This window comes from Drosophila kikkawai, chromosome 3R (genome assembly GCF_030179895.1).
Source record: "Drosophila kikkawai strain 14028-0561.14 chromosome 3R, DkikHiC1v2, whole genome shotgun sequence".
In the NCBI taxonomy this organism is placed as follows: Eukaryota; Metazoa; Arthropoda; class Insecta; order Diptera; family Drosophilidae; genus Drosophila; species Drosophila kikkawai.
The window spans coordinates 27,608,992-27,622,883 of record NC_091731.1 but is presented as its reverse complement, the minus strand read 5'-3'; the positions used below and the strand labels follow the sequence as shown (position 1 = coordinate 27,622,883).

General features: G+C 39.0%; 4 non-coding genes across 4 annotated transcripts; 1 reads left to right on the top strand and 3 right to left on the bottom strand.

Annotated features, from left to right (window-relative positions):
• Positions 1 to 6,224: 6,224 nt before the first annotated feature.
• TRNAK-UUU (transfer RNA lysine (anticodon UUU)) lies at positions 6,225 to 6,297 on the bottom strand. Its single transcript has one exon. It is a non-coding gene; the product is annotated as a tRNA-Lys (tRNA).
• A 6,822-nt stretch (positions 6,298 to 13,119) lies between these two features.
• Positions 13,120 to 13,192, top strand: TRNAK-UUU (transfer RNA lysine (anticodon UUU)). The gene has a single exon. It is a non-coding gene; the product is annotated as a tRNA-Lys (tRNA).
• A 226-nt stretch (positions 13,193 to 13,418) lies between these two features.
• TRNAK-UUU (transfer RNA lysine (anticodon UUU)) lies at positions 13,419 to 13,491 on the bottom strand. Its single transcript has one exon. It is a non-coding gene; the product is annotated as a tRNA-Lys (tRNA).
• Positions 13,492 to 13,779: 288 nt separating this feature from the next.
• Positions 13,780 to 13,852, bottom strand: TRNAK-UUU (transfer RNA lysine (anticodon UUU)). Its single transcript has one exon. It is a non-coding gene; the product is annotated as a tRNA-Lys (tRNA).
• Between the last annotated feature and the right edge of the window lie 40 nt (positions 13,853 to 13,892).

Here is a 13,892-nt window from a genome sequence, read left to right as displayed (position 1 = left end):
TATTGTCGGTGTCCGTTTGTTGTTTACAAAAAGACGCGCCTTCGTTTTCGCATATTCAGTGGTTCCCTTTATTTCATTTTAGTATCTTAATTTATCTTTTCGCTGAGAGAGAAGCAGGTTGTCGAAACCAAACAAAAATCACAAAATATGGGCAATAAAATTGGTAATAAATGCAGAACCCGTCTAATCTTAAATACCAAATGTTTTTAAATAGATTTAAATATTTCTTAAGTTTGAGCAGTTCCTAATCTCCCAGTAGTTTTCTCTCTGTGCACTTTATAAAGTGCAAGGTCCCTAGGCCAGCTGCATTCCAACTGGGTGATTGTTTAAAAATTAGCATGAAATTCCAATAAATATGTCAGACTGCAGTTACCCCAAATTAGGTGGTAAAAGTTCCCAGCTCAGTTCTGTTTGTTTCTGCAAACTCATGGGGTTGGTCGGGATGTTTGGGGATGGTGCGCTAAGGGTATGTTAATATCAGCAGCTTGATAAGGGGAATATTGTCGTAAGGAAAATGCAGCATGTGGCAAGGTCAATGAAATTTCCTAAATCAAGCCATATCAGTTAGTCTGAATAGGGAAATCCCTAATATATTTTTTTTGCTATTTTGTTGCTGAATGTTTTAATAACAATCATCAATTTTAAAATGTCACATAGTTTGCATACTTATAGTTTTTTTTAATGATTTAACCCCTATTATTTCGTGACCCATTGACACAGAACCGCCGTCACAAGCTGCAGATTTAAATCTGAGAGCTCTTAACACTTTCCTCCGCTCATTCATATTTATGAGGCACACAGCACTCCCAATGCAAACTTTTAAAAATTCATATCTAATCACTGACAATCCACCACACCCGCTCTCCCGGTGCTGCCCAGGCTAAGCTCCCTTGTAAAGGGCCTAATTGCCCCGAGGAATCCGGACCAACATTGCATGCATTTTGTGGGCCATGTGGACATACTGAATAATTATACAACAGGCCAGGCCAAATTTATGACTCATATTCAGGTCAAAGCCCAACCTAAAAAAAAAAAAAAACAAACGAACTTGTTGGCGCAGCAGCACCTTCATAAAGATTCATAAAGATACCGCCCGAAAGCCCGGAGACGAACAGCTCTCCGAATTTGTCAAGAGCCAAAGAAAAAACGACGCTGGCCGACGGCCGGCCGTGGTTTCAATAACCAACGTCAGCAAATGCATAAAATAGCCATAAACTCTTATTTATTTTGCTTTTCCTATAAAGCCTGTGACCCAGCCAGTTTGGTTAGCCGTCACCTGCTCATTTGGTTATTAGTCAGTTGCCGGTTTTAGTTCGAACCATTTGCATACTAAATGAGCAGCGAAACAATTGGTGGGTCAAAAATAAAAATAAAACGAAGAGCAGCCTTTGAAACTATTTGACTTTTAGTGCAGACGCTTTCTCTGTCGTTTCAAAAAGATGTGCTTTTTCAAGGGGGGTTCCCCCAAGCGAAAGCAGCGCCATATTGCTGCGCATCCAGGCCAGAAATCGGATGACACGCACTTTACGCGCATCTCCACGCCATACAGACACAGACTGCACTGAGTAAATGAATACACCAAGAAAAATTAATATTAAATATTAAATATTAATAAAAACATTAATTGTAGGCTTTAACAAAACTTCCAAAATTGGCAGCAGGAAATTATACTTTTTTTTTGTATATTAGGGTAATATTTTGAAGTTTAATAGCTTGATAGTATAACCTCAGCAAAAAGTAAATCTATAAATAAATAATAATAAATTTATAAAGTAAATATGAAATAGGTAATACAGGTTTTCTCGGTGTATTTATGTGCAGCTCGCCATGTACGCACAGCCATTAACTGCAGCCGCTGCAGTCAGACTTGGGGTTGGGTCACCATCATCATCCCCATCATGCCATCACCCACCAAGGCATCTCCTCTCCAGCCCACTCTCAGCCGGGGGCTTAACACTTTGCCACTTGGCGTATCTGAGACCGATAATCATCGTCTTGGCCCCCGTGCCAGCCTCCAGTCGGGCAGCTGTCGCCGCTCCTTGGGCATCGCCACTAATATTTCGGTATACTACTTAACCCCATGCACTAAATGGCGGGACAAGTGCCTTCCACCAGGAGCAGAGCAGGAGGGGTAGGAGCTGGAGCACATTCACAGGGGGGTTGGGCTGCCAGGGGGTGGTTGCCATTGCCATTGCTGTTGCTGCTGCTGCTGCTGATAGCGCGACAACGAGGTTGAAATTCGGTTTGGCTTTTCCTTTTTTTTTTTGCGCCCGACTTTTAGAAGTGACGGGGGTGAGAACCGAGCTGTGTTCTGCGCAAATGAAAAGTGGATGAAAGGAGCACATTTCCGGGCGCTCACACACACACACACATAGACAGGGACGAGCTCTCGGAAAACGGGCACACGGATGTGTACACTCACACAGAGGCAACAACGACGACGACGAGTCAAAATGAGGACAGGCGCAGGCTTTGGAAATGGCAATTGACTATGGCGCTGCCATCAGCCCCCAAAGGTCCCCCCTTTTCAACACCCACTGGACCCCCCTCAATGCACATGCGTAGTGCTATCTGGTGACTTTGGCACATCTCCGTTCTTTTTTTGTTAAAGAAATTTAGATTCGCATAAATTTGGAGTTCTGGGACGTACCTGATTGGGAAGAACCCGCAATAAATGCATCTGGAAATCCATATTTTGGCTGAGGGTTTTATAATAATTGATTTTGGAATATATTTCCTCTAGATTTGTAAGCACTTTTTCACAGGTTTTCCAGTTTTCTGGTTGTTTTACTTGGTTTTTGTATGGTTTCGCTGCAGCCACATCAGGATCAGGTCCCAGCCTCCTGCAGGATAATGGCCGCTCTGCTGCAGCGACGGCAGCAGCAGCAGCAGCAGCGACGGGCGATGGCCGCCTTTTTTCTGCGAGGAGAACGCCCAACGTTCCGCCGCGGCATCAAATTTCAAACTGAAACTGAAGTGAGCTCAACCAGCGTTCGTCGGAACCGCCGCAGTCGCTGCCGCTGCCTCTGTCGGCGTTCTCCGTCGACCCACCAAGCCACTGAATGCCGTACGCTCTACGCCGAGCCGTAAGCGGTGAGCGGCGCTTTCTGCCAAAGTTGATAACAGCCATGATGCCCGCCGCTCAGCCCTCCTCCCTTCGGCTGACACCCCGCTTCCGCTCCCCTGGGCCCTGGCTCTGGCTGGGATCTGGATACGGATCTGGATCTGGGTTGTGTGTGGCCCAAGCAACTGGGAACTTGCGGGAAGCGAGGAACAGAGGGCTGTGTGGAGAGAATGAGAGAGAGCACCAAAGAGAATTGAGCTGTGGAAGAGAGCCAGACACTCGAATAAATGGTTAGGTTGAGTTTCTTGCCCAGAAAAAGTTTGGTCTGTCTGCAGGATACTCTAAATATATGTAGAATATATTTATTAAATCGGATATCCTTGTTTATGAATCGGTTAAGAAGCTTAAAATTTAGTATTGCAATTATTTTAACCATATCCAATGCTTGAAAAAATCAAATTAAAATAAAAATATGGTAAAATATTTTAATTTGTTGTGTAAAGTAGAAGCCGAAGTAGTAGATAGAATAGGAAACCTAACATTTATATGAATGTTATGATAAGTTAACCATTTAAGTCTTAAACAGTGAACTCGATAATAATATTATATAATATTTTTATAAAATGTATTCAAGCTAGTCCTGTATAATAATTTTTAAATATTACTTTTCAGTTTCAGCTAAAGGTCAACCTGGATTCAATAACTATTTCGCCAAGTGTGCCAACTCCTGTTTCTTCATTTTCCAGGGCACATTGTGTGCTTGTGTTTAGGAGAGTTTGAGCGAATCGAGCTCATTTGTAGACATTTGTGGACCCTGTTTCCAGCAGTTCTCGTTCTCACTTGCCCGATAGATGGGTGACGGCGAGTGTGTGAGTGGGAGGACCTCAGCTCGCGGCGATTTACGAGGCCAGCGTGGCTCTCCTTATATAAATATATATAAGTATATATCCTTCCAGCATATCTCCCCCTGGTCCGCCGAGCTGAGAGTCAATGAAACTTCTTTGTTGAAGGAGCGGCGACGAGAACGCTCCGCGTGTTTTCAGAATGAAATCAAAGTGGGATATTTAAAGCCTCATTAATCAGACCGTCGCTTTCGCCAGGGAAAATCCTCGCTCTGGGGAGCTTGAGGTCCTCGAGAGGTCCAAAAGGACCCCATTCAGCGGGTGGATGGGACTGGCTGCGGCCGTGGGCGGAGTCTGGTGTTGATGCGCTCGTTAAATTCAAATTTGTTGCACTGATAATTACCCAGTTGGCCATCGAAGGGGACACCATTAACGGGAGTCATCAGGCGACGCGGTTATGAAAGTCAATGCAGGGCAAACATATCAATTAGCTGCCTTTGAATGGATGGAAATCGGTGTTAGCCAAATATGTATATTAGCGGAAAATGCAGTTTAATTTGGTTCGATTCGGACTGGAAATGGATAAAACAGGTTATTTAAAACTTGTGAATGGGGATTACATATTTGTCAGTTAAAGGGAAATTCAGGTGTTTTGGTTTAATTGGTTCAAATATTAGACATTTAAAAATTAGGAGCTACGCAGTAAAGCCAAAAAATATATTTACTCTATGTTAATTAATTATCAAAAAAGCTATACATGTTGTAGATGATATGAATATAGTTTGATTTTTATTTTAAGCTAAAGGTCCCTATTAAAACTTAATTATTTATTTAAACTACATAACTCTAAATAAAATATTACTAATCTCGTAGGTTTTCTACCATGAATAATTGCAATATTTCTGTTTAATAAAATAAGAATGCATTGCATTTACATTTCATATATTACATTTTACAATTTTAAAAGCCAAGCGAAAAGTCCTTTGAAAAACACTTTTAAATATTTTAAACATATCTTACGACTCATATTTTATTGTCTGCACAATTTCCGTTCATTTGACAGATGCAACTTTAAGGAATTTAAGATTTTTTGACATTCGCCATTGTTGTTCGTTCCCGGATCTCTCATAAACAAACCAAGAAAATGTGAAATCCAAGTATGAAATGAGAAAGGCAAACGGTTCCCTGGCTCTAACGAGGGAAATCTATTGTCCCATTCGTGTTTGCCATTTTTTAATTTATGACCCATATTTCCTCTACGTTTTCCTTTTTTTAGGCAATGGCTACCTGAGGCGGAGTGGACAGGTAAGGGCGGTCGCTAATGGTCGCCGCAGCCTTGATGGAATCTCTCCGGAGCATATCATCCAACGTCATGGAACAGTTTGGAAAACGTCTCTTGACTTTGGTTTATCATCTAAATATTTGCGTTTATTTTGTAGATTAGCATGTACACCAAACGTTTTCTCCTCTCGGACGTTCGTCCCTGCTTTTATTGTTGCATCGTGAGCGGCGGGGCAATTTGATGATTCGTCGTAATGAATGCTAATTAAACGCATTCGTTTTCTAGTTCACTTGGCAGGCGGCAACAAATGGCCAGCATCCAGGTCCGTTGCTAAATCGACCAAAGCGGCCACGACTTGGTCTCGGTAAATACTATATGTTACCAGAGACTTTTTCTTCTCCGGGGGTTAGGAAAGTGTGTCAAAAATTCTTAGGCGTAACGTGAGAGTCACACGGTGAAAAATACACCAATTTATATACTTTCAATATATATTATGTAAATAGGTAGAAATAAATAAATGATTTTCAACATTGTGTCATAAAAAACGTTAAAGAATAGATAGAATATTTTAATTTAAATTAAATTAAATTTTAAGTTATTTTTGAGAGTATTTTAAGACGCAAAAATTATACCTAAAAAATAACTAATTGCATCATAAAATCGATATTTTTCTCTGTGCCACAAAGACGTCCAAAAAATAAACGAGCTCTGCGCTTTGCCGCCGGAACCTAGCCAAACATCGACAGAAACTCTCTCAAACTATCAGATACAATACAAAAGCCAGTGTGCAGGGAACGGGCATAGATACATTTTGGGTATAACCACGATGTCGGCAGTAAATGGAAACGCAAATAAAAGGTGCTAATTTCATGAGGGTTCAATTAGATGCTGGTGTGGCTGCTGTACGATTTCTTTTCCAGTTTCGTTGCTTCGGAATGCTCGACTTTTTGGAACTAATTTTCTTAATAATCTGATATTTCACAACCAAAAAATAAAAAACAGATAAATGCAGTAAAAATATAATAAAAAAATAGATCGCCCGAGCAGGGACTTGAACCCTGGACCCTTGGATTAAAAGTCCAATGCTCTACCGACTGAGCTACCCGGGCATGTGGTGAACGGCGGCCACAGTTCCAATAGGCTTCAAGAGCCGAAGCTTGCCCCGAAAGCTCTGGAAAGCTCTCCCTATATTCTAATTTTGGCTGCATAAAAAATTATATTGCAAAACAAATTAATAAAATAAAAAATTTTATTCTAAGCTTATGAAGTATTAAAAAAAATATATAACAACAAAAAGATTGTGGTCCAACCATATTGGTTGGGCTGATAACGGCAGTTCACTCCGGTACGCTATCCCACTACTGCCTACCACGGGAACTCTTGGCTGCTGGTTTTCACCCCTGGCCCGGTTCATCCCTCCTTAGCCAACCTGAATGCCGCGGACTCCTCCATGGCACCCATATTGATGGCAAGCTTAGTGCGGACGTTCCGTCAACATGAGCTGTTCGCTACACAGTAGATCCCAGCCTCAGGCCATCCCACAATCAGACCTCGCAGAAGCACGATTACAGAAGATGCCAACCTTCCAGTCGGAATCCGAGAGTCTAAAACTCGAGTCGTTGACGCGTTGCTTGATATTTGATATCGACGGGCACACTGCTTTATCGATAATCGCGTTGCCAACTGTTTGTTACTGCTTACCTTACACTGGGAAAATAAAACGTAGATTTAAAAAACCAAAAATAAAAACAATTTTTTTCTCTTTTCTTCAATATTTAGAGAGTTATATTCCAAGTTTAAGCAGATCTGTAAGGAGAAAATATTTTTAAAAATATAAGCTTCCTTTCTTGTTATATTTGTTTTTAACTTAAATTCAATAAAGTATTTTAAGAAAATAAGATAAACAAAAATAAACAAATAGATTCAAAAAGTTGGATACGGCTTTCAGTGGCCCGATAAAACCAAAGAGAATTCAGCGTTCATCTTTCCAGACTCTACATCTCCAAAATCAAAGAGTGGCAGGTTTTGGTAGAAGGTTCCACTTTATTTATTTATTTCTTTTTTTTAATTATAATTTACTTATCTTTTTTTTTTAATTAGGCTATGTTTTTTTGATTTCGGAAACCCCAAATATGTAAGTATATTGGCATGTTACCATTCGCTGATATTAAAAATATTGGGAACTGCTCCGCCTGAAATTCTAAGCAACAAATTATTACCATTTCTAAGAAAGAAAGAAGTAATATAAAAAATTGGGCACTGATAAGTTCTCACTGATAACACTTACTGAATGGTATAAATGGGATCGAAATCTCAGTTTTAGCTTAGAGTCTTTTCAATCTCTGTTGTCGAAAATGTCACCGAAAATGGCTCTTATCCTTCTGATCTGCTCCTGCGTTCTCCTGGGACTGGCCAGTGGCGGCCGTAGGCACCACCGTGGACGCGGAAAAGTACATAAGTGTTTTCGTGATCCTGTTGAATTTCCATTTTAATTTGTATTCATTTCTTTTTACTTGAAGCCAATACGTCGGAAGCTCCCTCCGCCCCCTCCCTGTGAGGAAGCAGAAATGAGTAAATGGTATAGTCCTCCGACTGAAAAACCTTCAACCCCGACATCCGTTATTGACAGGGAAGGCAAATAAGAGTTATGAGTAAAATAAAAATTGACAAATAACTTTTGTTTTGAAACAAAAACTTGCATTTTAAGAATAAACAAGAAAGAAAGCTAACTTTGGCCAGCCAAAGTTAGTGTACCCTTGCAGGTAACAATTAAAATATATCATAACTAAGCCAAAAATGCATTAATTTCGATTCGGAAAGCAGTTTTGTGTTAGTTTTTATTAATTTAAAAAAACTGCATACCAAATTTAAAATTTTAAGAAATCAAAATTTTTGGCCATTTTTGCTAATTTTAATGATGTAACCCCTTATCAAATTTCGCAAAAATGGCCAAAAAATCGATTTCTTTCGGACATGTCTAGAAAGATTCGCATGTTGATGCTGATCAAGAATATATATGGTTTATGGGGTCGGAAATGATTCCTTGACTTAGGAAAATATTATTTTGTATTATAAAATCTGATTTTTTATATTAAAAAACTTCTTGATTTTTTTTAAATTAAAAATATCCTAACTCTGCCAAAAGAGCATTAATTTTAAATCGGAAAACTGTTCTGTGCAAGATTTTCTACAGTTAATAAATCTGCATACTTCATTTCATATCTAGAAAGATTCCCCTGTTGATGCTGATCAAGAATATATGTACTTTATAGGGTCGGAAACGTCTCCTTCACTGCGTTGCAAACTTCTGACTGAAATTATAATACCCTGCAAGGGTATAAAAATAAAAGTAGAAATGCAATAACTTTTAAGCTGGGGGGGCCTTTTTAAAAGATTGGCAGGTATGTATAATTACTCTACTTTTTCTTTGATGTATAAAGTGTTTCTTGGAATTTGCACTTTCAGTTTTTTTATTTTGTAAGGATCAAGATACTTTAATCTAACTATTAACTATTCCTTCCAGCTCAATTAGGTTTGCGATGAGGTTTATAAGCCCCAAGTGGACCAGTCTCAGTTCTTTGTGGTCTCGGATTGAGGAACTCTGGTCTCAGGCCTTCTTTCCGATCGGATTGGACGTATTAAAGTCTTGGTCTGGCATTCTGGGCAATTTCTATTCGCCACGAATCTCGCTCAGCCGTTTGTGTCTGGGCCTAGCGGCCAATGCCAACTCTTATCTCATGTATACATATATTGGGTACTGGCCAACATTTTTGCTTTATTTAAAAATAATTTAATTAAATGTAAAATTATTGTGATAATTTTGGGGGGAAATAAACATTTTTGAAAATTTATAACTCAGCCAAAAACGCATGAAATTCAATTCGGAAAGCTGTTCTGCGCTTAACAAAACTGCTTACTCAGTTTTTCTTAAAAACTTATCCATAATTTAATATAATTTTACATAGCTTTATTTCTTATATTTACAGCACTCCAATAGCGAAAACAAGAGCGTGCGCAGGGATCTGGGAAGCACAAGTTCATCAAGTTCATTGTAATTGTTGATTGATGATCACCTGATCGGCAGAGGTGAAGCTGGAGGAGCGAGCAGCTGGGATGACAGATCTCAACCCGATGGCAGTGGAGGACGGTAATCGGATCTTGGCTCCGGGCTAGTTAAAACCCTGCAGCAGGCGTAAATAATTAAAATATTTATAAATGCAATTTAAATATGTAAATGTAATTGATGGAACACACAAATATGAATCAATAAAAGATGGTGAAATCAATGTCAAATTTTTTTGTGAAGGCGGCATTTATTTGGGATCGTTTGGGGAAAAATCCAATTATTTTGAAAGCAAAATCTAAATTTTTAAATTTGTTTTCTGAATTTTAAAAATTTTTTCGGATGTTTTACAATTATTCCAAATTTAAAAAAAATTGTTTTAAATTTTTAAAATTTTTTCTGAATTTTAACATTTTTTTTCTGAATTTTTAACATTTTTTAGATTTTTTATATTTATTTAAGAATTTTTTTAGAATTGCCAAATTTGAATTTGAATTTAACTGCCAAATTTGAATTTGAATTTAACGACGATCAGTTTCAGTGTGCCCAGGTGCATTTAAGCAACATTTTAGCCAAAAAATTTACAATATGGTCACATCTGGTTTGAGTCTTCGCTTACTCCAAGATCAATGGTTCGAAACTTGGACATTTTATAACAGTTTATACCAGTTTTCAGTTGCTTGCTGCTGATTTCTGTTCGCCTGTTACCCCAATTTGGGAAACGGGCAATTTGCATGGAAATGTTCGGAAATTTGGATGGTCTGCTGTAGGGATGTTGTTGTAAAAAGGTTGTTGTTGCCATCAAGCTGTTGTTGTCGGCAACAAATAGGTATAAATGCATAAAATGAAATATAACAGTTTATACCAATTATTATTTTTGCCCAAAAGTTTTTATAACAGTTTATACCAGTTTTCAGTTGCTTGCTGCTGGTTTCTGTTCGCCTGTTACCCCAGTTTGGAAAGCGGCCAATTTGAATGAAAAGTTTTGCTCACTTGTATCAGTGATGCTCATCTGCATCAGTGATGCTCATCCGCATCAGTGATGCTCATCTGCATCAGTGATGCTCATCTGCATCAGTGATGCTCATCTGCATCAGTGATGCTCATCTAACTGCCAGTGATGCTCAACTAGCTATTCTGCATTACTGGGACAAAATGGCATCTCACTAACTACCAGTGATGCTCATCTAGCTATTTTGCATTATTGGGACAAAATGGAATCTCACTAACTGCCAGTGATGCTCATCTAGCTATTTTGCATTATTGGGACAAAATGGCATCTCACTAACTACCAGTGATGCTCATCTAGCTATTTTGCATTATTGGGACAAAATGGAATCTCTCTAACTGCCAGTGATGCTCATCTAGCTATTTTGCATTATTGGGACAAAATGGCATCTCACTAACTACCAGTGATGCTCATCTAGCTATTTTGCATTATTGGGACAAAATGGAATCTCTCTAACTGCCAGTGATGCTCATCTAGCTATTTTGCATTATTGGGACAAAATGGCATCTCACTAACTGCCAGTGATGCTAATCTAGCTATTTTGCATTATTGGGACAAAATGGCATCTCACTAACTACCAGTGATGCTCATCTAGCTATTTTGCATTATTGGGACAAAATTGAATCTCTCTAACTGCCAGTGATGCTCATCTAGCTATTTTGCATTATTGGGACAAAATGGAATCTCTCTAACTGCCAGTGATGCTCATCTAGCTATTTTGCATTATTGGGACAAAATGGCATCTCACTAACTGCCAGTGATGCTCATCTAGCTATTTTGCATTATTGGGACAAAATGGCATCTCACTAACTACCAGTGATGCTCATCTAGCTATTTTGCATTATTGGGACAAAATGGCATCTCACTAACTACCAGTGATGCTCATCTAGCTATTTTGCATTATTGGGACAAAATGGAATCTCTCTAACTGCCAGTGATGCTCATCTAGCTATTTTGCATTATTGGGACAAAATGGCATCTCACTAACTGCCAGTGATGCTCATCTAGCTATTTTGCATTATTGGGACAAAATGGCATCTCACTAACTACCAGTGATGCTCATCTAGCTATTTTGCATTATTGGGACAAAATGGAATCTCTCTAACTGCCAGTGATGCTCATCTAGCTATTTTGCATTATTGGGACAAAATGGAATCTCTCTAACTGCCAGTGATGCTCATCTAGCTATTTTGCATTATTGGGACAAAATGGCATCTCACTAACTGCCAGTGATGCTCATCTAGCTATTTTGCATTATTGGGACAAAATGGCATCTCACTAACTGCCAGTGATGCTGATCTAGAAATTTTGCAATATTTCATGTTTTTTCCATTGTCCACCGCAAGAATGCCCTTTTATTGAGCCAGTTTAAATTATTCCACCCAAAAAAAAAACCGCATCCTCCTTATAAGTCAAAAATAACAAATTTTTAAAGGTTTTTTATTTACTTCAGCTTTAAATAAATAAAAGAAGAAAAGGTGAGGTATGTGGAAATGTCGGAGGTCATTTCCAGTGGTTTCGGCTCGGTCTTGGTGGCACCCTCGTCGTGCTGCCCCAGCACCTGGTCCGCTTCTGCTCCTCCTCGTCCTGATCCACCTTGCCAACGCTCTCTGACTCGCCATCGGCATCAGCTTTGAGTTCCTGGCAGCTTCCTGCAATTAAATTTAAAAAAGGATAGTTTATCTACTCTGAGATATGAGATTTACTTATTATTATAGAATTTTGGTATACATTTTATGAAAATCGGACAACTATATCATATAGCTGCCATAGAAGCGATCGGTAGATGTAGAGAAAATGTAAAGCTAGGAATGTAACTGTAACTGTCAAACTGTTTTGTGTGTGTTTTCAGCATTTTATTAATGTTATGAATAAATATACAACTTTTATATATTTTCTTTTATTTTTTACTTTTAATTATTTAACCAGAATGGCTCGATTCTTAGTGATCCAATTGTAATCTGCAAAGGTATACGAACTTCGGCGTGTCGAAGTTAGCTTCCTTTCTTGTTTTCCTATTTATTTCTCGATCGTTTCTATGGCAGCTATATCATATAGTCGTCCGATTTTCATAAATTTATATCGAAATTCTGAGATAATATAAAATGGCCATATCTGAAAAATGGTGAGTAATAATGTTTTTTCTAAAAATATATCGAACATTTGTATAGCAGCTATGTATATGATATAGTCGTCCGATCCGGCCCGTTCCGACATATATAGCAGTGAGAGCATATAGAAGACTATATGCAAAGTTTCATTCAGATAGTTTTGAAACTGAGGGACTAGTTTGCGTAGAAACGGACAGGCGGGCGGACGGCCATGACTAGATCGACTCAGCTGTTGATGCTGATCAAGAAAGGGAAAGGTCTCCTTCACTGCAAGGGTATAAAAAAAAGAATAATAAAAATAACAAAAAGATTGTGGTCCAACCATATTGGTTGGGCTGATAACGGCAGTTCACTCCGGTACGCTATCCCACTACTGCCTACCACGGGAACTCTTGGCTGCTGGTTTTCACCCCTGGCCCGGTTCATCCCTCCTTAGCCAACCTGAATGCCGCGGACTCCCCCATGGCACCCATATTGATGGCAAGCTTAGTGCGGACGTTCCGTCAACATGAGCTGTTCGCTACACAGTAGATCCCAGCCTCAGGCCATCCCACAATCAGACCTCGCAGAAGCACGATTACAGAAGATGCCAACCTTCCAGTCGGAATCCGAGTGTCCAAAACTTCGATTTGAAGTACAATAGCACTGCTTCTGTGAAGCACCACACTACCGATACACTGCTTTATCGACATCCAGCTAAGCAGGAAACGAATGGCCTTGTTGGCACTTTGGCACAAAAAGTAACATTGCCCGGGTAGCTCAGTCGGTAGAGCATTGGACTTTTAATCCAAGGGTCCAGGGTTCAAGTCCCTGCTCGGGCGACCTATTTTTTAATTATTTTTTTTTTTTAAAGGATTCTTTATTTAACAGTTAACATTTAATAAAATTATTTTACAGCTAGTGGCGAAATACATAGAATAGAAATTTATGGATGGGTTATTTACAGAGCAAACACATATTAAGCATATTTATTATAATGCATAAGAATTCGTTTCTCAATAATATTTTACTTTACAATAAACAATTAACAGAACTAAAAAAATAAATCGCCCGAGCAGGGACTTGAACCCTGGACCCTTGGATTAAAAGTCCAATGCTCTACCGACTGAGCTACCCGGGCATTTTGCAACCTCCTGCCAAAGTACCAGCAAAACTAAGGCTCTGCCTTCTTGCGAGCGTCATCTAAATGTGCAATAAAATCTCGACTGATGCAATATAACAACTTAATTCGAAAATGACTTTATTTACTTAAATAAAAATATTTTGCGCACTTGCTATATAGAACATTTCCTTAATATTTTTTCTTGCTTCAAAAACAGTATACAAAATATATTGTAAACTTTGCAAGCCCTCTTCTACATAAACCCACTTGTATTTCAAGACTAAAAAAATAGAAAAAAATTAAGCTCGCCCGAACAGGGACTTGAACCCTGGACCCTTGGATTAAAAGTCCAATGCTCTACCGACTGAGCTATCCGGGCATTCGAACGTCATCGACCGGACAACTGTGCTTACAGCATC